Source organism: Somniosus microcephalus, unplaced genomic scaffold (assembly GCF_052327205.1).
Source record: "Somniosus microcephalus isolate GS21.2 unplaced genomic scaffold, FLI_Smic_1.0 unresolved_chr2, whole genome shotgun sequence".
Classification (NCBI taxonomy): Eukaryota; Metazoa; Chordata; class Chondrichthyes; order Squaliformes; family Somniosidae; genus Somniosus; species Somniosus microcephalus.
The window spans coordinates 42,117,919-42,143,384 of NW_028225180.1; the positions used below are offsets into that span (position 1 = coordinate 42,117,919).

General features: G+C 46.2%; 1 pseudogene across 1 annotated transcript in view; it reads right to left on the reverse strand.

The window, feature by feature from the left end:
• Window positions 1-3,721: 3,721 nt before the first annotated feature.
• LOC147092569 (NACHT, LRR and PYD domains-containing protein 14-like) overlaps window positions 3,722-25,466 on the reverse strand; it is a 359,808-nt pseudogene continuing 338,063 nt past the window's right edge. Inside the window, exons 8-13 of the transcript XR_015075001.1 lie at window positions 5,841-5,927; window positions 5,517-5,701; window positions 5,138-5,306; window positions 4,290-4,460; window positions 3,979-4,146; window positions 3,722-3,809 (exon numbers count right to left, since the gene is read on the reverse strand). The product of XR_015075001.1 is annotated as an NACHT, LRR and PYD domains-containing protein 14-like (transcript). The remainder of the gene's footprint in view (window positions 3,810-3,978; window positions 4,147-4,289; window positions 4,461-5,137; window positions 5,307-5,516; window positions 5,702-5,840; window positions 5,928-25,466) is intronic.

The following is a 25,466-nucleotide window of genomic DNA, read 5'->3' on the forward strand; positions in this document are numbered from 1 at the left end:
AAAATAAAATTGAATTTATTAAATTGTTTTAAAATAAATCACTCATTTGTAAATATATTATCTAACCTGAAGGTTCTTTTTCCTACCTTTCCCTGTTTTTTTCTTAGGCCTGAAAGCCTGGTAATTTCTTGCCCAGCCAGGCCCGAGCTAGGTAATTAGGCTGCTGCTAAGCTCCTCACGCTCACCTCCCCCCGGTGTCACATTACCCGGGGCAACGGCGTCAGCCCCGAGGGTCAGGGTGCGCGCGCAGCAGGAGCAGGTGAGAATCTGTTCCGCGCTCGGCTCGGGCGGGGGGGGCGGGGCTCTCGAGAGTGCGGATCTCGGCCATGGTGAGCGGGAATGGTTAATCCGGCAATGGGAGTGCGGGGCAGCTGGGGCTTGGAGAGCGGGGTGGGCTCAGAGAGCGGGGCGTGGCGGGGCAGCTGCGGCTTCGAGAGCGGGGCTATCGAGAGTGCGGGGCGGGGCGGCGCGGCAGGGTTACCCCGGCAACCGGGCGTGGCCCTCTCCCAGCCTCAAGCCCTCCCTTCCTACCTCACCCCCTCTTCCTCCCCCTCCCCTGCCCTCCCTTCCCCCCCCGCCCCCCACACCGCCCCCAACCCCCCCGCCCCGCCGCCCCCACCGCCGCTCACCCCCTGCCCACCTCCCGCCCCTCCCCCCCTCCTCCCCTCCGCCCCCCCGCCCCTCCTCCTCTCTCCCCCCGCCCTCTCCCCCCCCACACCCCTCCCTCCCCCTCCCTTCCCCCACGCCCCGCCCTCCCCGCCCTCCCCCCCACACCTCCTCCCCTGCCCTCCCTTCCCCCCGCCCCCTGCCCCCGCCGGCCCCCCCTTCGCCCCCCTGCCCCCCCGCCCCTCCCCCCTTCCGCCCCCCCGCCCCTCCTTCTCACTCCCCCCCGCCCCTCCTCCCCTCTCCCCCCCGCCCTCTCCCCCCCTCCCTTCCCCCTCCCCCAGCCCTTCCCCCTCCCCCGCCCCCCCTCCCTTCCCCCCACCCCCCTACCTTCCCCCCGCCCCGCCCTCCCCTCCACGCCCTCCCCCCCTCCCCCCCACCCTCTCTTCCCCCCGCCCTCTCTTCACCCCACCCGTGCTCTCTCTCTCTTCCCCCCGGTCGCTCTCTCTCTACCCCCCAGTCGCTCTCTCTCTTCCCCCCCAGTCGTGCTCTCTCTCTCTCTCCCCCCCAGATACGCTCTCCCTCTCCCGCCACACCCCCACCCGCGCTCTCTCTCTCTTACCCCCAGTCGCACTCTCTCTTCCCCCCAGTCGCTGTCTCTCTTCCCCCCAGTCGCTCTCTCGCTTCCCCCCAGTCGCTCTCTCTCTTACCCCCAGTCGCTCTCTCTCTTCCCCCCAGACGGTCTCTCTCTCTCTTCCAACAACAACATGCCCTCGAAAAAGCCTCGGCACCGCCGGGCACTTCAGCTAGTATGTAATAAAGCGATTCCTTACGTTCTGTCTGTCCGGCTATAAACTTGAATGATATAGAGCATACCTACACGTGCGTTCCATCCAAAGAAAGCTTACGATTCCAGAACGGTCATAAGCATATTTACTTTTCGGTCGACCAAAAATTATTCACACATTATACAAAAAACCTTCAAAATACCACTCATTAGCATTGAATGACGTCAGGGTCGACCAATCCTGCGCCGTCATGATTGACCAATCCTACAGTTCAGTCACCTGATGGTTGACCAATCGGTGTGTGTGTGGGCGAGACTAATCGTTTTCATCTCAGGGATCTGGCAGCCATTGCCTCAACCTAAAAATCTGCTCATCGAGGTTAGTATCTTCTTTTTTTTGAAAAAGATTTACCAAAAATGTTTTATAAGTACTTTAACTTTCATCTTTTAAGGTATTAAAAGCTAGAAATGTTTAGCTTAAAAAAAAAAAAAAAACGGGCCTTGGCTTCTCCAACTGCCGACAGCCCAAATGCAGTCCCAGGCTTCCGGCCCACACATCGACCAGGACCGAGAGGGGGGACAGACAGGGTCAAAGAGACCGCGCAGCCCAATATTGCCCTCGCACCCCGGGGCTCCCCTGCTAGTGGTAAATAAGGAGAAACTGTTTCCAGTAGCAGTGCTGGTAACCAGAGGAGCTCGATTTAAGGTGATTGGCAAAAGAGACAACCTAAGGCGAATTTGTTTTACACAAGGAGTTGTTGTGATCTGGAATGCACTGCATGAAATGGTGATTGAAACAGATTAAGTATTAAGTTTCAAAATGGAATTTTGACCCTAACCACCCCAGCCACAGTCTGTTCGCCCTCCTACCATCTGGAAGACGCTACAGATGCATTCGCACCCGTACGACCAGATTTAGGAACAGCTTCTTTCCCAGGGCTGTCATCCTACTGAACTCCACAATTAAAACTAAAGCTTGCACATCTGCTGATGCACTTTATTATGGTCATATTTATGCTAATATATATGTACAAATGTATGTTGAATTGTTTAAGTGTCCTAATCCAAATTGTACACTCTCGGGAGCCGCAAGCCTACATTTCGTTGTACTGCACTTGTGCACTAACAATGACAATAAAAGTTGATTTGATTTGATTTGATTTGATTTGAATAAATATTTGAAGGAGAAAAATTTACGGGGCTACGAGGAAAGGGGCTAATTTGATAACAATTTCAAAGAGCCGGCACAGGCACGATGGCCGAAATGGCCTCCTGCTGGGCGATATGATTCTACAATTCTCACTGGATAAGGGGCGAAAGACTATTGGAACCATGTTGCTGTTGGCTCGCTCTGACGTTTTCCTCAGGATCACTTCTTCTGATCCACACCCAGCTTTATCTGGAGAAGGGAATGATTAGAAGCTATCAGAAACAATTCTCACATTTTAATTGAATTGCGCCTGTTGATATAATGCACCATTTAATTCAACAACACATGATAACAATTCTCATCAGTACTGTTACATAATCCATAAGGCAATGATACAGAGATGAAATTTCACAATGTCAGAAACATTTCCAAGCGTCAGTCATTATACAAAGCCTATGGGTACGGGTGAGAACAAGTCCGTTCATCCGCCCCTGAGTTTCCTCAGGACGTTTCGTGGATCAACAGTTCTTTCCACAATCTCAGTCAGAAGTCACATTACCAGGTGCTACAGTTTTAAAATTAAGTCTATTGTAAGTGCACGTGGTTTCATTTCCATGGTAACATCAGTTTCTGTCCTCGTGTTGGTCCCAGAAATTACGGAAGATTCAGGGTGATAAACATCGCTAATGCTCACGTTCGCACGCACAGAACAGCGGGATCCCCAGCTGGCACTTTCCCCATTTCTCCCCTCCTTGTGCTGACCCATCCTGGAGTTCAATTCCACAGGTGCACAGGTCTCTGAAAACTCTCCTAATAGTATAGGATGACCCCAGACACTGGGTGTTGTTCCCTATTGAATGATGGGATCCATCCAAGCAGAACAGACCCTGCCCCATCCTGAACTCACACAGGTTCACTTCCCAGCTGGGTCACTGGGAAATGACACTGAGCGGTACCCCTGGTTATGTTACCCCCAAACTCCAGAATAATGAGTTAAATTGTCAGTGTCCCACTGCAGCCCAGACTGAGCCCCACCCTGGGCCCTTCCTGTCTGTGCATTTCCCCAGTGCCCCATTGCGGATCATTCAGCCCCGGATATCCTGCAGAAGCAGCGCTGTGGTGCCGGGCGGCTGAGACTCGTGACCCTGCGGCTGGTGCTCTGACCTCACAATGGGAGATGTTCACACATCCACTCTCAGTCCAGGTCTGGATTCCCACAGCGACTTCAGCTGATCCTCTCTGTTTGAACTGAACTGATTCCCAGTCAGCCTGAAACAGATTAAAGATTAAACAGGAAATAAATAGATTGAACAACAGTGTAAATAACAGGGAGTCGGAGGTTAATATTATAATAATTACAGACAAATGTTACCTATAAAAGTGACTGAATCCCATTTATATTTTATTTATTACGTTAAACATCAACACAAACACTCACCAGATCTGCTCCAGACTCTTGCAGGTCTGTATGAGGCGGCAGAGAGCAGGGACAGATCGGTCTGTGAAGGAGTTTGATTCCAGGGTCAGAACCGTCAGTGAGCGTTTTGTACTGAGAGCGGAGGCGAGATCCTCGGTACAAGGATCTGAGAGACCAACAGCCTTCAGCCTGGAGATCAGAGAGAGATAAACAACAGGAATCAGGGTAAATCGCCAGAGTTTGTTAATAACACTATTACTGATACTAATAATAATGTTCAGTGTCAGACATCCAGTTATTATAAACAGAATCTCACACAGTCTGGTACTTACTCCAGTTTCTGTATTTTACTATCCGGGTTCCCCAGAGCCGCAGACAATTGTTTCACTCTTGAATCTCCTAGTTTATTATTGTTCAAGTTCATAAACCTCAGTGACCGGTTTGTACTGAGAGCGGAGGTGAGATTCTCGGTACAAGAATCTGTGAGACCGACATCATCCAGCCTGAGGATGAGAGAGAAATAACAGGAATCAGAGTAAATCCCCAGTGTTTATAAATAACACTATTACTGATATTAATCATAATACTCAATATTTATTAATATCAGTAATAGAGTTATTAATAAACACTGAGCATTATTATTGGCAATAGTGTTATTACTGTAATAATTTTCAGTGTTTATTAATAACACTATCACTGATAATAATGTAAAATGTTTATTAACACTATTACTGATAATGTGCAGTGTTTATTAATAACACTATTACTGATAATAATGTACAGTGTTTATTAACACAATTACTGAAACTAATAATAATATACAGTGTCAGACATCAAGTTATTATAAACAAATTCTCAGAGTCTGGTCCTTACCACAGTTCCAGTATTTTACAGTCCGGGTTCCTCAGAGCCGCAGACAGTAGCTTCACTCCTGAATCTTCCAATTTATTGCAACTGAGGTCCAGAACCGCCAGTGACCGGTTTGTACTGAGAGCAGAGACGAGATCCTTGGTATAAGTATCTGAGAGACCGTTATTATCCAGACAGGGATCAGAGAGAGGATAACAGGAATCAGAGTAAATCCCCAGTGTTTATTAATAACACAATTAGTGATACTAATAATGTACAGTGTCAGACATCCAGTTATTATAAACACAATCTCACACAGTCTGGTACTTACTCCAGTTCCTGTATTTTACAGTCCGTGTTACTCAGAGCCGCAGACAGTAGTTTCACTCCTGAATCTCCCAGTTTATTGCAGCCAAGGTCCAGAACCGCCAGTGAGCCGTTTGTACTGAGAGCGGAGGCAAGATCCTCGGCACCAGAATCTGAGACCGACAGCACGCAACCTGGGATCAGAGAGAGAGAAATAACAGGAATCAGAGTAAATCCCCATTGTTTATTATTAACAACACTGTTATTGATACTGATAATGTGCAGTGTTCATTAATAAAACTATTACCAATATTAACAATGTACAGTGTTTATTAATAACACTATTACTGACACTAATAATAATATAGTGTTAAGACATCCAGTTATTATAAACACAATCTCACAGTCTGTTACTTACCGCAGTTCCTGTATTTTACAGTCCAGGTTCCTCAGAGCCGCAGACAGTAGTTTCACTCCTGAATCTCCCAGTTTATTATTGTTCAGGTTCAGAACCGTCAGTGACTGGTTTGTACTGAGAGCGGAGGCGAGAACCTCAGCATAACAATCCGTGAGACTGATATCACGCAGCCTGGGATCAGAGAGAGAAATAGCAGGAATCAGAGTAAATCCCCAGTGTTTAATATCACTATTAATGATACACTAATAATAATGTACAATGTCAGACATCCAGTTATTATAAACACAATCTCGTACAGTCTGGTACTTACACCAGTTCCTGTATTTTACAGTCCGGTATCCTTAGAGCCGCAGACAGCAGTTTCACTCCAAAATCTACCAGTTTATTATCACTCAGGCTAAACACAAACAGATAGAGATGAGAAACAAACTGAATGAAATCCCGGATGAGATACAATTTCTCTCTCAGATTACAGCAATCACTGAAATGACTTCAGGAATTAATAACTAGATTTTCCTCTCACTGCCAATGAATCGCACTCTGTCCAACTCCCCATAAATACAATTACTGACATTCACTGAATATATGAACTAAAGTGCGATCTGTGTTAAGCCTTTAAATGTCCCTCAGTCCAGTCTCATTTCCTGATGATCAGAATTATCCTTCTGGAGCTCAGCAACCAACCCTGTCATGTATGAGGAAACTTGTCTCATTTCTGCTGCTTCTTATTTTACCTCCACATTTGATGGGAAAGGGGCGATTTTCCCCAAATTAAATGATAAAGCGGTGATTCCCTGTACTTTATACTCTGTGCATTATATTAATCTCTATAATATCTCAGGGTGAGTTATATTGTGAAACGGCACCAACTGCTGCATTAAAATCAGTCCCCCAGAATTTTATGTAACATGGAGAGTTTATTCTGTCCTGCTACAAGTTACAAATGTCCCTGAGCCCCTAATTTATAGGGGAGTGGTGTCTCTCACTTTATTCCCCATTAAACTGGCGCTACATCTATTCAGGTGTAACTGGCTCGACAGTTTTTGTGGAAATTTCGGGAGTTCCCTCCCCGAGCGGGGTCTCACACACAGGGGGCGGATTATGGGGAATTTCCCATGTTCACTGCCCCCGGTTTACCCAGGAGCTGCCTGCTGTGTGCGAGGCCCCACCACTGGCTGGTGTGCGTCTGTAATCCGGGGCTCATACCCCACAACACGTTAGATTGGATTAGAACATTTTCACAGGAAGATTTAAGATCCTGAATATCAATCTTTAATCAATGTTCAGGACTGTGAATAATTCTAAACATTAACAGCTGAAAGAATTCCCGATTCCCCAATATTCCCAATCCAGGAAACTAACCCCCTCAACAAGACAAACCCTGCACGGTATTGGAGTAAATATCGAACTGTTACTGATTTAACCTCGGGTTTCTCTCCTGTTTCTAGTTGAAATGGTGGATGTGGAAAATATTTTTAATTAGTTTTACCTTCACTGACGGATTATATTTTATGTTTACATTCCGCTGTCCAGCCTTATCAAATATGATTTATTGTAATTAATTATCAGGCTCTCAGTGACCTGCATTTGCTGATCTGATAAAGACTGTAAAATCCCTACTTGTTCACAAGGATCCATTTCAGATTCTCCAGTCCGTTGGGAATTACTGACCGATCCTCTTATTATTGGTCATATTTGTGCTGAATCTGCTTCTCTCTGGTTTAACTGAACTGCTTATTTCCCTTCATTACGGAACATCAACGACTGTTCTACAATTCGCCCAACAGTTAGAGACAAATAAACAGTTACCTCAACACTCGGCATTTGTGCAGTGCGGGTCCCAGCCGCTGGAATCCTTCACACTGAATGTTGCAGGCCCCTACATTGAGTGTTTTTATTGTATCACAGAGTCCAATGATATGAGACAGGGCCGCACTGTCAATCGGGGTCAGTCGCAATCCACCAAATGTAAGTGTTTCCACAGATCCGACTGTGGCCCGAGCCAGTGCCTTATTCTGAGACTCAAACAGGTAATGAAATGTGTTCAGGAGGTTCCTTTTACCAGATTCACTCCCTGTGTTTCCAATCTGTCCTTCAATCTTCTCCTTCACCCAGACAATCACTCGGCAGGTGGTTTGATGAAGAAATGGACCCAGATACTCCTCCAGGGGCCGAGCTGACTGTGGAGAGGAGAGGCCAGCAACAAAACGGAGAAATATCTCAAATCGCCCATCTTCCTTGCTGTGGGCTTCACTGAGGAGTTTTCGGATGTCCCCAGGATTTAGAGTCAGGAATTGTGCGAGTGCAGCTACAAACTCTTGGATGGTGAGGTGCGGGAATGTGTACACCATGCTCTGGGCAGAATCATCTCTCTCCAAATGTTCCATCATGAACCCAGACAGGAACTGGGAAGGTTGCAGATTGTACTTGATCAAATCTCCATTTCTAAACACGATCTTCTTCTCGGAGACTCCTGTGAAGGCCATCTCACCAAGCTTCAGCAACACATCACGGGTGCTTTCAATCTCTCGGCCATGGTTTTTTAGAATGTTGTAAATATAGTAGGAATATAGTTGTGTGATGATCTTGGGAACTCGCTGCTGATTCCTGTCTCTTTGTGTAAAGAAGGGACCCAGTGACAGACCGAGGATCCAGCAGTAGGAAGGGTTGTAACACATGGTGTATAGGATCTCGTTCTCCTCCACATGTTTGAAAACAGCTGCTGCCACCTTCCGATCTTCAAAAATCTTGTTGAAATATTCCTTCTGTTCACCAACAAATCCCAGGATTTCAGCCCAGACACCGATCTCAGCCTTTTCCAATAAATGTAATGCAGTGGGATGGCTGGTCACTAGCACTGAGCATCCTGGGAGCAGCTTGTGCTGTATTAAACTGTACACAATGTCAGACACTTCACATCAGTCTTCGGGATCTGTGCACATGTGCTGAGGTACTGTATTTCTCCGACTGTCAGCAAAATCGATCCTGTCCTTGAATTCATCCAAACCATCCAAACCCTCAACACCTCCTCTCTGGAGAAGAAGGCCCAGCAGCGCCTATATTTCTTAAGGAGTCTGAAGGGATGTAATCTGTCACCCCTGATCCTCTCTGACTTTTACCGCTGCACTATAGAGAGCATCCTGACAAATTGTATCACAGCATGGTAAGGCAGCTGTAGCTACTATGACCGGAAAGCCCTGCAGCGAGTAGTCAAAGCTGCCCAACGCATTACCGGCACTCAGCTATTGACCAGAGAGCACATATACCAGAAACGCTGTCTACGGAGGTCACGGTCAATCATCAAAGACCCTACCCACCCCAGCCACAGTCTGTTCACCCTCCTACCATCTGGGAGATGCTACAAATGCATTTGCACCCGTACGACCAGATTTAGGAACAGCTTCTTTCCCAGGGCTGTCATCCTACTGAACTCCACAAATAAACTCTAAAGCCTGCACTTCTGCCAATGCACTTTATTATGGTCATATTTATGTTAATATACTAAAAGCCAAATGTATGTTGGATGTTTAAATGTCTTAATACAAATGTACACTCTCGGGAGCCGCAAGCCTACATTTCGTTGTACTGCACTTGTGCATGAACAATGACAATAAAAGTTGATTTGATTTGATTTTGATTTGATATAAACAGCAATCCCTCTGGGTTCTTCCAGAGCTCTCCCAGAGTATTCGCAAAGTAAGGATACGGATCCAGTATCAGATTCCTCTGGTTTATTCTACAGTTAATAGCGTTCAAATCCCGGAATTTAAAGCTGAAAACAAATTGAAAGTGTGGGTATATTTTCCCAGTGGCCCAGTCACGAACAATATTTTGTACCATTGTTGTTTTACCAATCCCCGGGACTCCGCTCAATGCTGCTGAACTCCCAGAAATGGATTTTCTCTGGGAAAAACTGCTCTGGAACAATTGATCAGTTCGGATTTTTTCCAGTTCTCTCCAGAGATGTTTCTCTCTCCACTCTTCATGGTCTCGGCCTCTTGCCAGCAGGTCATATTCTAAAGTGTCCGATCTCGGACAGTAGAAATGACCGTTAGCTCAGCGTATCAATCAACCAGCTGGAAAATCTTAACCATCTCCTTTATTAGGATAGTGTTCACTCTCAGTGTTTCAGTTTGTACCCAGAGTGTTTCCTTGTGTTTCTGTTTAACATCTTCAATTAGAACAGACAGAAAGTGGTTTTCAATGTTAGTTGTATTAACACAAAACAGCTCAATATCACTTCACTATTCAGTCAAATATTGCAAGATTCACTTCACAGCTTCAACAGAGGTTCGTGTAGAAATTAAAACTCAGTTAATGGAAACCGCACTTTGAAGTGAGCAATGGCCGAGAAAAGTTTCTAATCCTCACTTGATTCTAATATTCACTGAACATGGAGATTTCTATGAAGATGATATATTCCCCAATGGTTAATACTATCCGGCCTGCCCTGTACTAAAGACATCTCATTATAAATCCACACATGAGCCTGGTTATACGACAGTAGAGTTTCTAGTGGATCAATATATGAAACCGTCAGTGGTGCTCAACTTCTGCCGCAATGGAAAACGAGATTGGCTGCTCACAGAGAGGGTCAATGTGCAGAAGACCAATTGTTACTTTATCAGGTCTTGGGCAGGTTAACTCGGTTAGTGTGGGCACTGGGAGAGAGACAGACTGTGAATGGCCAGGATTCCCACGGTTATTGTATCAGACATTGGGCAGGTTATCTGGGGTAGTGTGAGCACTGGGAGAGGGACAAACTGTGAGTGTACAGAAGTTCCCCCGTTAGTGTGTCAGGTCCTAGGCAGGTTATCTGGGGCAGTGTGAGCACTGGGAGAGTGACAAACTGTGAATGTACAGAAGTTCCCCCGTTAGTGTGTCAGGTCCTGTGCAGGTTATCTGGGGTAGTGTGAGCACTGGGAGAGGGACGGACTGTGAATGTGCAGAAGTTCCCCTGTTAGTGTGTCAGGTCCTGGGCAGGTATTGTGTGTGCTTCTATTCAACCCAGCACAGGAAGAATGTTATTGCAATGGTGAAGGTGCAGAAAGAAATATGATCATGTGCATCAGGAACTAAGGCAGAGGAAAGGGTGCGGGTTTTGCAGGTTTTATTCAGCAGAGATTTCGGATATTTAAATATAGATCAGAATTTCTAACAGAATTCACAAAATTAATGCAGGAAAGTAACTCACAAAGAACACAATTAATAGAGAAAACAGACACTAGGAAGCCAGGAGTAGGAAGGGAAATCAGGGTAATCTTTTTCACCGAAGGGTAACAGAGCGGGGAACCAGTTACCAGGGAGGACACTAAGGGGCAGTGTAAGTGGGGACAAGATACAATGGTTGTGTTTCTGTGGATACACAGAGGAGGGGCAGGTGGGTTAACCTCTAACAGGGACAGACTTGTTTGGACCAAAGTCATCTCTTGTTCCCCTAAACATCCTCCTTTTGTGTTTCAGAAAATCTGAAAAGTTTTTCACTGATTTTACACTTACATTATTTTGTTTATGCAACTGTCTCATCATGTAACCGATTAAAATCAGAAGTAAAACTACAGCACACTTAATTGATTATAATGTTAGCGAAGAAAAGATTGAGAGTTAATTTCAACAGTTACAATAATTACGCACCATAGTTTCATTTGGATAAGAGTTTCCTACAATGTAGTTTTGAAAATTACGAATATGTTTCTGATAATCAGTAAATTGGGATTCAAAATCCTCCTGAATGAAAGCTTCTTTCAGTACAACAAGCTTCTCTGTGCCTAGTTTGTCTGTTTCACTGCCAGGGGGAATAGGACAATCAGTTTCTAATCACCCATAACATGGCCTTTTCCTCATGTTCCTCCTCGGTTATTGTTTGATTGTGTGAACATCTGAACATCTTCTCAGACTGGATCGAACACGATTGGACGGTTCATGACGTGATGTACAATGAAAATAATTCACTGTTTCCCATTTCTCAATCATTTTTCTGACAGTTTATGCTGGAATAGAAGCCCAGGCGCACAATAACTTCCACATCAGGATCAGGGACCTTGGTTTCAGTGCATCCAGATCCTGCCTGATATGTATGGGGTTTCACAGTGTGTCAGGATTCTGCCAGGTGTGTCTGGGGTTTCACAGTGTATCAGGATCCTGCCAGGTGTGTATGGGGCTTCACAGTGTATCAGGATCCTGCCAGGTGTGTATGGGGTTTCACAGTGTATCAGGATCCTGCCAGGTGTAGGCGATATGCAGTTGGATTAACTGGAGCATACAAGACCTGCAAATTTACCAATAATTCAAAAATCGGTGTTAATTGTAAACTGAACCTACGCAGAACTTTTGTGGATTAATCACGAATCCAAATGATGTTCAATCCTGTTTCCTCAGCCTTTGAACTTCAGCATCCCAGATTCGGACAACCTCTAAACAAACAGCTCCTGTCAAACATTCTGATTCTCAAGTGAAAAAATGCATTGAAATCTCCATATCATCACTTACCTTTCAGGTGACTGGGTATTTCGGATAAACCTTGTGCAATTTTTATGTAAGCAAATGGATCCGAACCTGTTGAAATCAATTTGATTTCATGATATCAGATCTATGCAATATTACAGTCAAATCTGAATTTGCATTCAGTGTGTGATTTTACCTTACCAGGTACCTGTATTTCTTTCAGAATTTTTCCAGCTTTGGTAACCTGTGGCGCATTTTCACAAAGGATTCCCACATCACCCTTCGGGCCCCAGAGCCTTTCTCCATCACCAGATTTAGGAGAAGTTTGGAACTGTACACCCAGTTTCCCTTCTCCGCAAGTTCAGTGACTTTCTGTAAAGAATAATAATGAATATATTGAGGAGCGGAGTGAAAGACAAACACCGAGAATGAGAAGGAAAGGATCTGCTCAGTGCTGGGATCTCCCAATTGTTTGTGCACAGAGAGCAATCACTGGGCCGGGTACTGATACATTCTGAACAGGGTTTGAGTATCCTGTAAACATCTTGCTTCAGCCATTAATGACAAATAAATGAGATAAAAGAAAAATAGAAATCAGAAATATCATTCCTGGAGCATGAGGAATCACTGAGAATCTGCAGTGGTTTTAATGAGATTAGTTTTCTCTGTTCTTCATTGTCCAACATGACATCAGATTACTGATTGAGAATGTGATACACTTGCTTCTCACACTTACTGCCTGCTGTCACACTTTGTGATTTACTTAGAAATAAAACAGCAGCGAATCAGAAATCGAGTGGCAGGGAACGGTCAAATGTGAAGGGAGGGAATCAGCTAGAAAACTGAGGAATTGCCACCGCCTATTCGAAACAACCACTGTTGATATATTGGTCAGGATAACTGACCTATAATAAAAATGATAAAAAATCCAATCAAATGTTTCCTCGGTAAGTGAAATGTCAGGTACTCAATTGTTTGTATACCCGCTGCTGGTATGAAACCTCAGTAACTGGGAGCACATATCCAGCAATGCATAGTCAGGACTTCCATCGACAACTTACATTTATATAAGGCTTTTAACATAGAAAAACGTCCCAGGGTGTTTCACAGAGGCGGAATCAGACAATGGGCCCGAGACAAAGCAGGATAAATCAGCAGATGTGGCCAGAAGCGAGAGGAAAGGTAAGGTTTAAGGAGTAGAGGGAGGTGGAGGGGTTGATGGAGTGAATTCCTGAGCGTGGGGCCCAAGACAACTGAACACTCAGCCACCAGTGGTGGTGTGAAGGAGGAGGTGCACAAGAGTTCAGAGACAGAGCAACGGAGAATTCCATTTGCACGGGAGGTTGTAGGGCTGGAGTGGGTTACAGAGATAGGGAAGGTCGAGGTCATTAAGTTATTTAAAGAGCAGAATGGGAATTTTAAAATGAAGGCATTCGAGGACCGGGAATCATTAAACGTGAGTGAGCACACGAGTGATATCTGAATAAAACCTGTGCAGGGGCAAGCAGCTGAATTCTGGAGTAGTGGAAGATTACAGAAGGTGCAAGGAAGGAGACCAGTCCGTGGAGCATTGGAACAGTTGGGTCTGGACTTCAGAAAGGCATGAATGAGTGTTCAGCAGGAGATGGGCAAAGGCAACAACAACCTGCATTTATATAGCACCTTTAACGTAGTAAAAAGTCCCAAGGCGATTCACAGGTGTGTTATAAGACAATAAAATTTGACACCGAGCCACATAAGGAGAAATTATGGCAGGTAACCAAAAGCTCGGTCAAAGAGATAGGTATAAAGTAGCATCTTAAAGGAGGAAAGAAAGGTAGCACTGCGGAGAGGTTTAGGCAGGGAATTCCAGAGCTTAGGGCTTAGGCAATAGAAGGCACGGCCACCAATGGTTGAGCGATTTTAATCAGGGATGCTCAAGAGGGCAGAATTCGAGGAGCGCAGATATCTCGGGGGTTGTGGGGCTGAAGGAGAGTAAAGAGATAGGGAGGGACAAGGTCATGGAGGGATTAGAAAACAAGGATGAGAATTTTGAAATCGAGATGTTGCCTAACCGGGAGCCCAAGTAGATCAGCGATCACAGGGGTGATGGGTGAGCATGACGGTGCGAGTTAGGACACAAGCAGCCGAGTTTTGGATGACCTCAAGTTTATGCAAGGTAGAATGTGGGAGGCCTGCCAGGAGTGCATTGGAATAGTCAAGTCTAGATGTAACAAAGGCATAGATGAGTGTTTCAGCAGCGGATGAGCTGAGGCAGGGGCGGAGACGGGCGATGTTACGGAGGTGAAAGCAGGAGGTCTTAATTATACTGCTGATATGTGGTCAGAAGCTCATTTCAGGATCAAATATGTCAACCAGGCGGCGAACAGTGTGGTTCAGCATCAGACAGATGTTAGGGAGAGGGATGGAATCAGTGGCTAGGGAACGGAGTTTGTGGCGGGTACCGAAAACAATTGCTTTGGTCTTCCTAACATTTTATTGGAGAAAGTTTCTGCTCATTCAGAACTGGATGTCGGACAAGGTAGGGGCAGGCAATATTATGGAGATAGAAGTAGGGGACCTTTGTGATGGAGAGTATATGGGGCTGGGAGTTCAGTGCAAGATTGGACATGGAGATTGCTGACAGCCTGGCTTAGTATCAGGGAGTGGCCAGGGAGGGAGATGGACTCAAGTGACGAGGAGGTGGAATTTGTGGCGGGGTAGCAGACGATGGCATCAGTCTTCCCAATGTTTAACTGGAGGACAATGGGGAGTGGTGTTCCACACTAAGAGCACAGGGGCAGGTAATTTATCCAGTACAGTTTTGGAAACTCAATTGTAGGAAGGAAATAAAAGCAATTTAAAAACCGTTCAGCAGATTCACTGGGATATTACTGGGATGTGGAATTCCTGTTGGAGGGAATTTGAGAATTTAGGGCTCATGTGACAAGAGTTGAATGGATTAGGCGAGGAGTTGATGGAAGTCTTCAGTTTCTGAAAGCTTATGATGAAAGAAATGTTTGCAGATTGTTTCCACTGTCTGGTCAGAGGCCATAAATTTAGGCTAATTGGAAGTATGAAGGGCAAGGGTGGATACATTTATTTCCGTACATGGACATTAGAATGTATAATTTACTCCCAAAACTGTTGCGAGGCAAGCAAAGATAATTTGATTGTTTTTGGAGAAAAGGGAATTTTAGATTTCATGGCGTGAACAGAAGGTTGGGATTAGACTAGGCGGGATATTAACAGTAATGGATAGTGAGCAGGAGATTGTGATTAGACTAGATGGAATAGTAACAGTAATGGGTAGTGAGCAGGAGGTTGGGATTACATACGGTGGGATATCAACGGTAATGGGTAGTGAGCAGGAGGTTGGGATTACACACGGTGGGATATTAATGGTAATGGGTAGTGAGCAGGAGGTTGGGGATAGACTCGGTGGGATATTAACGGTAATGGGTAGTGAGCAGGAGGTTGGGATTAGACTAGGTGGGATATTAACGGCAATGGGTAGTGAGCAGGAAGTTGGGGTTAGTCTCGGAGGAGAAAACAAACAATTGCACAGTATTGATGGTGGATAGTCAGTTTTTTCCTTCCCCACACTGCTTTTTTTTTAAATCTTTGTGTCTCATATTATTTCACCATTTGAGCTCTTCTGTTTTTTAATGTCTTATCTTTAACCGACAGGGGATTTTTTTATGTCGTCCGACATTTCACCGATTAACTATTAAGTAGTTTCCTGGTCACTCAACTCATTGCTTTCCCTCTAACTCCTGTCTGTTGCCTCTGGTCTCTCCTTTTCCCAGTCCTGCTAAAACCGTTTCCCTTTGTTTTCACTCCACACAAGAGTTAAACCAGAACTGCTCCCCTGATCTTTGTACAGATACTGACAGATCCTCTGGGTATTTTAACCTCTTCGTATCATTGTTTCAGATTCACAATATTTGCAGTTTTATCAATTTCTTTGATATTTTGCCAGTTTCCATGCTGTAACATTCTACGATTCCAATATTTGATATTGCAACAATTCTCAGTGACAGTGAGGAAAGCAAATCAGATGCTGGATGTGCTAACAGGTCAATATTAAGCACACGCAGTGAGATAATCCCGCTCCTTTATTAATCATTGGTGTGCCCACACTTTGAATACTTGTACAGTTCTGGTTGCCTCAGTATAAAGGTTATCGCAGCTATTGAAGAGAACAACTAGAGTGATTGAGAGGCTGGAGGGGTTGGATTAGGAGGAGCTATTGTGTAAACTGGGCATGTTCTCACTAGAAAAGAGAAAGTTAAGAGGTGATATCATTGCTGATTCACTTTGTCCAGTATAGTAGAAACAGAGGACACGGCCTTTGCTCGAAGGAGGGTAAATTCAAAACTACTCTGTGGAAACAATATTTCAGTGAGCGAGTGGTCAATCTGGGGAACAGGTTCCCTAGGGAGATGGCGGAAGCAGTTAATATTGATTAATTAAACGGCAAATTAGATAGATTTATTTCAGAAAAATCACATTTTGGGATGTAGTGTATGAGTAATTTGAGATATGGCATGTGGTAAGTGCAGCATGCTTGGGAGGAACAGGTGTCTTTGGATCTATGGTTCCCAAAGCTCTCCACCACTTGGATGTTCCTCAACTCATGTCTGGGTCTGTTGTAAACTAACTGTAGCATTTGACTACCAGGATGTTGATGGGGAATTACACAAACCTCTGTCTTTTCTCATCTAGCAATTCCTTTGCTCCTATGTTACGAGATTCTGTCAGTTCTGTGATGTTAGAATAAACTAAACTCATTCTTTGTCCCTCCCACTTATCCACTGAGATGGGCCTCGCCTGTTAACCAGAGGCAGAGTCCCTCCACACCCTCTTCAATCGCCTGTTCCAGTCTGACCCGGTAGAATTTCGTCAACTGGAACAGCTGGTAATCATCGCACTTTGTCAAGAACTTATTGATTGTCGAGTTCCAATCTGTGAATACAAAGAACCACGTTAACAAACACCTTCTGAAAACCCACGTACATCACATGTGCTACATTCCATCAATCTATAGTCAATTCTACGTGCAAATTTGTCAAACATAACTTATCGACAGTTTATCGGTTCCAGCCACCCCGATCATCCCCTGCATCTGTAAATGTTCACTAATTCGTTCTTCAAATCCAGATTTTAGGAGTTTGCCCACAACACAGTCCTTCCTCTCTATCTCATCTCCACTGCTCAATTGCCTGCAAAACTCACCGAGAAGTGCGCTATTTCCATTCCTATTCCTTAACTGTGTACATATAGATTCGATCTTAACATAACTCCAGGGAACATCCTTGTGTCCCAGCACAGACATAGAACCCTTTAGTAATACTGGCATCCACAAATATTGTTTCATTTTCCTCAAAATGTTATAATCAGGACCGTTTCACTCCGAGTCCCGTTAAAATCTAAGTCCTGTCTCATAGTTAATCGATCACAGCACCCAGGAGGACAAGGGCAGAATGTACATGGGGACACCATCGGCTCCCATTTCCCCTCCAACTCAAACACCGACCCGACTTGGACATATATCGCAGTTCCGTCATCAGCACTGAGTCAACATCATGGAAACCCCTACATTAGTGTTCCTGTTTCAACAGTTTTAGTCATTACACTCTCTAGCCTCAGATCCGGATATTTATCATCCTCCAGTTAAATCAGCTAATTCCCTCCCACTGCTCCATTCACCCATTCTGGAAAATCATTGTTGTTGGTCGCTTCAGATCGCAGCCGTCCCTTCCCTTCTCCCTGAACTCACACTAGTGCCCCAAGAACGTGAACCCTTTCCCTCCTGCTCCAGCCCTGCAGCCGCACATTGACCTGCCTCATATTTCCCTCCATACGCAGCCCAATGCAAAACAATCCGGAGATCACCACCTTGAGGCCTTGATTTTTAGTCCAGAGCCCCAGTCCTAATATTCCCTCTATAAACGTATTTCTATCCGTGTTACTGGTTCTGACCATGGCTATTTTCAACTCTCCATTCCTTCCCAGAGATGGTCCCACCCGTTCCAGGTTTTTCTTCCCTCTAGCAACAGGGAAGCATCTTATTATTCGGCACCTGCTCAAGTCTGTAGAAGAGACTGTCTGTTCCCCTGACTATAGAATCTCCCACCAGTATCGCTCTCCAATTCCTGTGCCCCACCTGCCTCTCACCCCCGCCCCACTCGGGGTGGCCTCCTGCTCCCTGGTGCCACACTGTTGATCAGGAAGACCCTCCTCTGAGTCACTGACTCTATCCACCTTACACTCCCCAATAGCAGGTATCTATTGGAGAGTTCCAGTACTCGGGGGCTCCCTCCACCTCTGACTGAAGTGCCCCCTAGATGGTCACTCACTTCTCTCTTTCTACTCAGTCCCTCTCCTATTCCCTCTTCCTGTGTGAGCTGCAGGTACTTGCATGTGATCTGGACAATTTGTCAGGACAGAAATTGATTTTTAATGAATTTTCTGAACCTACATGTGTCCACCTACCTGTGTCCATTCAAATTATTGTTGAATCTTCTCCCCTGTTTGGACCTTCAGCCATGGTGGTGACAGGCTTCCCCAGATTCTGGCGCTCTGCATTAAATACAATGTTAATGGGAGGGTTAGATGGAAATATTAAAATGAGAACATAAGAACATAAGAAATAAGAGCAGGAGTAGGCCAATCGGCCCCTCGAGCCAACTCCACCATTCAATAAGATCATGGCTGATCTGATCCTAACCGCCAATCTACTATCACAGAACCATCTCCTGAATCTAACAGAATTAGACACACAAAATAGGAGCAAGATCAGGCCACATGGCCCGTGGGCCCGCTCCGCTACCCATAGGGCCATGTCCGATCCGAATCTAGACTCATGTCCAAATTCCTGCCCGCTCCCCGTAACCCTTAATTCCCTTTACTTCCAGGAAACTGTCTATTTCTGTTTTAAATTTATGTAATGATGTAGCTTCTACAGCTATTTGGGGCAACATATTCCATGGACCTACCACCCTCTGCGTGAAGTAGTTCCTCCTCATCTCAGTTAAGAAAGAGCAGCCCCTTATTCTAAGACTATGTCCCCTAGTTCTAGTTTCACTCATCATCGGGAACATCCTCCCCGCATTCACCCAATCCAACGCCTTCACAATCTTATATGTTTCAATAAGATCGCCTCTCATTCTTCTGAACTCCAATGAGTAGAGTCCCAATCGACTCAACCTCTCCTCATATGTCCATCCCCTCATCCCTGGGATTAACCGAGTGAACCTTCTTTGTACTGACTCGAGAGCAAGTATGTCTTTTCTTAAGTATGGACACCAAAACTGTATGCAGTATTCCAGGTGTAGTCTTACCAATACCTTGTAAACTGAAGCAATACCTCCCTGTTTTTATATTCTATCCCCCTAGCAATGAAAGCCAACATTCCATTGGCCTTCTTAATCACTTGCTGCACCTGCATACTAAACTTTTGAGTTTCGTGCACCAGGACCCCCAGGTCCCTTTGTACTTCAGTACTTTCCAGTTTCTTGCCATTAAGATAATAACTTGCTCTACGATTTTTCCTGCCAAAGTGCATAACCTCACACTTTCCAGTATTGTATTCCATCTGCCAAATCGCTGCCCACTTACTTAGCCTGTCTATGTCCCCTTGCAGGTTTTTTATGTCCTCCTCACTCACTACTTTCCCTCCCATCTTAGTATCATCTGCAAACTTTGATATGTTACACTCGGTCCCCTCCTCCAATTCGTTATATATAGATTGTAAAGAGTTGGGGACGAAGCACTGACCCCTGCGGAACACTACTAGTTACTGATTGTCAGTCTGAGAATGAACCATTTATCCCAACTCTCTGCCTTCTGTTAGATAGCCAATCCTCTATCCATGCCAGAATATTACCCCCAATCCCGTGATTTTTGTACCAACATGGGCCACGACAACTGGATACACCCCCTCCCACTGCAAGTTTCTTTTCAGCCCAGAGGAGATGTCCTTAACCCTGGCACCGGGTAGGCAACACAGCCTTCGGGACTCTCGCTCTCGGCTGCAGAGAACTCTATCTATCCCCCTAATAATACTATCCACTACCACTACAACATTTCTGTTTTCTCCCCCCTCTTGAATGGCCCCCCTTTCCACGGTGCTGTGGCCAGGTTGCTCATCCTCCCTGCAGTCCCTGTTCCTGTCTCCACAGGGAGTAAGAACCTCGAACCTGTTGGACAAGAACAAGGGCTGCGGCTCCTCCAGATCTACCACCTGGATCCCCGTACCTGCCTCACTCCTAGTCACACCGACCTGTCCCTGACCATGGGCTACATCTGAATTAATTAACTTCATAGGTGTGACCACCTCCTGATACAGAGTGTCCAGGTACTTCTCCCCCTCCCTGATGTGTCACAGTGTCTGAAGCTCAGACTCCAGCTCATCAACACGGAGCTGGAGTTCCTGTAGCAGCAGACACTTGTCACAGAGGTAATCACCGTGAGCCGCAATGGGGTTCACCGGCTCCCACATCTCGCAACAGTAACACATCACCTGCTCCATTCTGTGTAATTAATTAAATTTTTTATTGTTAGTTATGGACAGCCTCTGCCCAATTTTAGATGCTAGTATCCCCTTTAATTAATTGGATTTAAATTAAATCAATCCCTCAAGTTAAACCATTTAAATGGTTTACCAACAGTCACTCTGCACCAGAAAGACCTTATTAACTACAACCCATAGAGTTAAAGTTTGAAAAGAGCACCTGACACCCCACTTACCCTATCTCACACTTACCCAAACTCAGACCACTCTTTGATGGCTCGCACTCGGTGCTTGCTCGCACTAGGACTGGTCTCTTTATAATGTTTTTTGTTTACAGCCAAATGAGTCACCCCTGCTGATTGGTTAGAAAACTGGTTTCCACTGCCTGCTGTGCCAATTTACTCCTACTGCAGTGTAACGTTGTTTTACTCCTCTTAAACCAACAGAATCCCAAATATTTAACTTTTCCCCTTTACTTAAACTGCTTAAGTAATCTTATCAAGAATGATTTAAAGAGAAATAACAATTAAAGAACTCTCACATTTACCCAAACTCAGAGAACTATTTGATGACTCGCACTCAGTACTTGCTCACACTAGGACTGGGAGAACGTTTCCTTGTTAAACATGATATCAAGTCCCTCCTCCCCCATCAGTACACCAGCTGTTAGCTCTGGGATCGAGCATTTCCTGAGCATTACGATCAACTCTCCACATCAGGTGTGACACAGACAGCTGCGCAGTGAAATCCAGTGAGTCCCGCTGATCTCCACAACCGAGTTCCAGAGGGGCTCCCGTTGGCCGAGACACCACACTGGTGAGATTTACTCACAGTGCAGGCTAAATCCAGCCTTATTCCTGAGACAGGGAATATTCAGGGAAATGTGAAGTGGGTGATCCTTGATAAATTGAATGATCCCCCACTCGGTTGTACACAGTGTGGCGGTATTGTATTACTTTATTTACAGGTTTGTGTTGATTGGTTGAGGTTTGATATTAAATTCTGGTATTGTATGAATATCGATCCACTTACACTGTATATGTCTGGGTTTGATTCCTCTGGTCTCCATGAGCAGTGACGTTGGGGGTTCATGGAGATGTGATCCAGTTAGAGTGAGGACAGCGTGAAATGCACAAGAGACCAGAGTCGGAAGAACAGAGAGATCTTGGTGGTGGGGGATTTTAGGACTGGAGGAGGTTACAGAGACAATTAGGACCGAGACAAGCAATGGGGTTAAAAAGAGGATGAGAGTTTTAATTTGGAGGTGCTGGGGGATGTAGGTTCACAAGGACAGGGGTGATCGATGAGCAGGGTTTTTGATGCACTTAAGATTACAGAGGGTGAAAGGAGCAAAGTTGGCCTGGAGAGCAATGCAAAATTAAGTCTCCAGGTGATGAAAACAAGGATGACGATTTCAGTAGCAGATGGGCTGAAGCAGGGACGAGGAATGCCGATGTTACGGAGGTGGAGATAAGCGGTCATTACGAGGAGAGGAGATCAGGTCAGAAGCTCAGCTTTGCGCCAACAGAACACTGAGGTTATGAACAATGCGAGACATTGGCTGGGACTGGGATGGAATCATCGGCGAGGGAACAGAATTTACGGCGGGGGCCAAAGACCATGTCGTCAGTCTTCCCAATGTGAATTTGGAGAAATGTGTAGGTCATAACAGAAAAGCTGTTGGACAAGCAGCGTGAGAACCGACAAGCAACAGAGGCGTCGAGATAGGTGCTGGAGATGTAGAGCAGAGTGCTCTCAGCGTAAATATTAAAGTGGATCTCTTATATTTGGATAATGTCTCCAAGGGGCAGCATGTAGATGAGAAATAGGAGGGGGCGAGGGGAGATCCATGGGGGACTCCAGAGGTAACATTGCAGGAGTGGGAAGAGAAGCCATTGATGAAGATTCCCTGCTACGATTGGATGGGTAAAATGGAACCAAGCGAGCACAGTCTCACTGAGCTGGACAACAGGGGAGAGGCATTGGAGGATGTTGTGCTCGACTGCGTCAAAGAGGTCAGGAAGAACAAGGAAGGAGAGTTTAGCATGGTCAGTCATAGACCTTGATTACTGCCATTTCAGGGCTTTGGCAGGAGCAGAAACCCGATTGGAGAGATTCAAACATGAAGTTGTGAAAAAGATGGGCAGAGATTCGGGAGGTGACAAAACATTGATGGGAAATGGAGGCTGGAGATGAAGAAACACGTGTCTAACTCTTCACCCACGTTTCTTTAATCCAGCACTCTCCTTGTGGTTTAATGTTATAGAAACAGTTAAACTCATTTCACTTTTACAGAAAATTCCACATGCTGTGGCTGGGCGACTGGAATCTCCCAGTTCCACCGGAGGAGTTTGATTGCTGCAGGCTACAGAATTAAACCAAAGCATCGATTTTTTCTTTGCACCACACTGCTTCAGAAAATGTGCCATCGTCACTTCCCTTTTTAAAGAGAATTACACAGAAGGTACAGAACAGAAACAGGTCATTTGTTCAAACTCCACGCCAGTGTTTATGGTCCACACGAGCCTCCTCCCACTGCTCTTCATCTAACCCCAGCAGCATAAACTTTCATTCTTCTCCCTCATTTGGTTCTCTAGCTTTACCTAAAATGCATGTTTTATTTGCAGTGAGGCCGTGTAATCTGGAGCTACCCTCCTCACTGACACTATACAGATCATGTGTTGTTGTTCCCCCACCCCACTGATGCGGCCCCACAACCACACGTTACATACCCGGCCCCGCACCCCACTGACTCGGCCCCGCACTCAACTGACCCGGCCCCGCACCCCACTGACCCGGCCCCGCACCCCACTGACCCAACCCCGCACCCCACTGACCCGGCCCCGCACCCCACTGACCCGGCCCCGCACCCCACTGACCCGGCCCCACTCCCTACTGACCCAGCCCTGCACCCCAATGACCTGGCTCTGCACCCCACTGACCCGGCCCCGCACCACACTGACCCGGCCCCGCAAACCACTGACCCTTCCCCGCATCCCACTGACCCGGCCCCACACCCTGCTGACCCGGCCCCGCACCCCACTGAACGGGCCCTGCACCCCACTGACCCAGCCCCGCACCCCACTGACCCGGCCCCGCACCCACTGACCCGGCCCCGCACCCCACTGACACGGCCCCGCACCCCACTGACCCGGCCCCGCACCCCACTGACCCGTCCCCGCACCCCACTGTCCCGGCCCCGCACCCCACTGACCCGGCCCCGCACCCCACTGCCCCAGCCCCGCACCCCACTGACCAGCCCCGCACCCCACTGACCCGGCCCCGCACCCCACTGACTCGGCCCCGCACCCCACTGACCCAGCCCCACACCCCACTGACCCAGCCCCGCACCCACTGACCCAGCCCCGCACCCCACACCCACCTGACCCAGCCCAACAGAGACAATCCACGAACCGAGCCCCACCTCACAGGATGGCAGTGCACCGTGTCTGTCACAAGAGGGCGGGCTCAGTACTCTAGAACACTAAGCCCACAGGATGACACTGTCGCTCGCCTGGCATAAGGTTGCAGACAAGCTGAATGTGATGTGAAGTATCTGCAGGATCCAGGGACTGATTCCCAATGAGATGGCGTACAGCAAGAATCCTGGCTGGGGGGAATAGCCAAATACCCGACTTATCGGGTTGATGAGGCAAGATTACAGTCTCCACATTATCAGCTTTAATTTACATAGTGTCTTTAATGTAATAAGATGTTCCCAGGCACTTTGCAGGAGCGTTAGCAAACACAATTTGACACCGAGCCACATATTAGGACACGTGACAAAAGCTTGGTCAAAGAGGTTGATTTTAATGAGCGTCTTAAAGGAGAGAGGGGGAATTCCAGACTTTAGGGGAGTAGAAGGCATGGCCACCAATGGCGGGTTGATTAAAATCGGGGGTGTGCAAGAGGCCAGAATCAGAGGATCGCAGTGATCTCGAGGGATTAGGGTTGGAGGAGGTGACAGCGATAGGGAGTGGAGAGACCATGGAGGGATTTGAAAACAAGGATGACAATTTTAAAATCAAAGTTTTTCCGGATCGTGAGCCAATGTAGGTCAGAAAGCACACGGGTGATGGGTGCTTTCTATATCAGATCTATACAGACACGTCTCAGAAAAGCTGCATCAAATTCGTGAAATACAACCTGTCTACAGTTAATCTGTTCCAGCCTCCCTTTTATCTCTAACTGTTCACTGATTCAACCTGGAATTACAGATTGGAACAGCTTGCTCACCAATAACAGGATAATTGGGCTCTGGTTAGCCACTGATCCTCATTCCCCATTTTAACAGAAACATTGTTTGGGCTCTTTCAGTCCACCTCTATTTCTGATATTATATGAGGATTGAAAAACTGTGGTCAGAGTCCCTTATATCTCCCCTCTGATTTCCATTAACAGCCTGGGGTGCATTATCTCTGGGCCCAGTGACTTATCTACCTTGGCTATTTCACTCAGATCGAAATCCTTCTCTACAGTGATCTCGAACTATGAATCCACATCCTCCTCCTTTAGTACATCAACATTTTCACTTCAACCATCAAAGGAAATATTTTGAATCTCCCCAAACCTTCGCCCTCCACGAGTTTCCCCCAGCTCCCCCATCTCACCTCCACTGCAACGTTCCCGCTGAGCTGCACAACCACACAGCTATCTGGAGATCCCACACAGGCTGCTTACCGGCTTTTCTATAGTAGATTTGGCACATTCACAAAATTGTGAATGGGCCCCGCACGCAAAATAAATTAGTGGGAACACTGCTTTTTCCTCTCTTATTGCTTAACTGTTTACATATGGATTACATAGAATTACAAACAATATACAGCAAAAAACATGCCATTTGGCCCAACCAGTCCATTTATGCTCCACTCGAACCTGCTCCCATTCTTCCTAATCTAACTATCAGCATACCCCTCTATTGCCTTCTCCCTCATAGGCTTATCCAGCGTCCCCTTAGATGCATCTGTACTATTCGCTTCAACCACTCCCGATGGT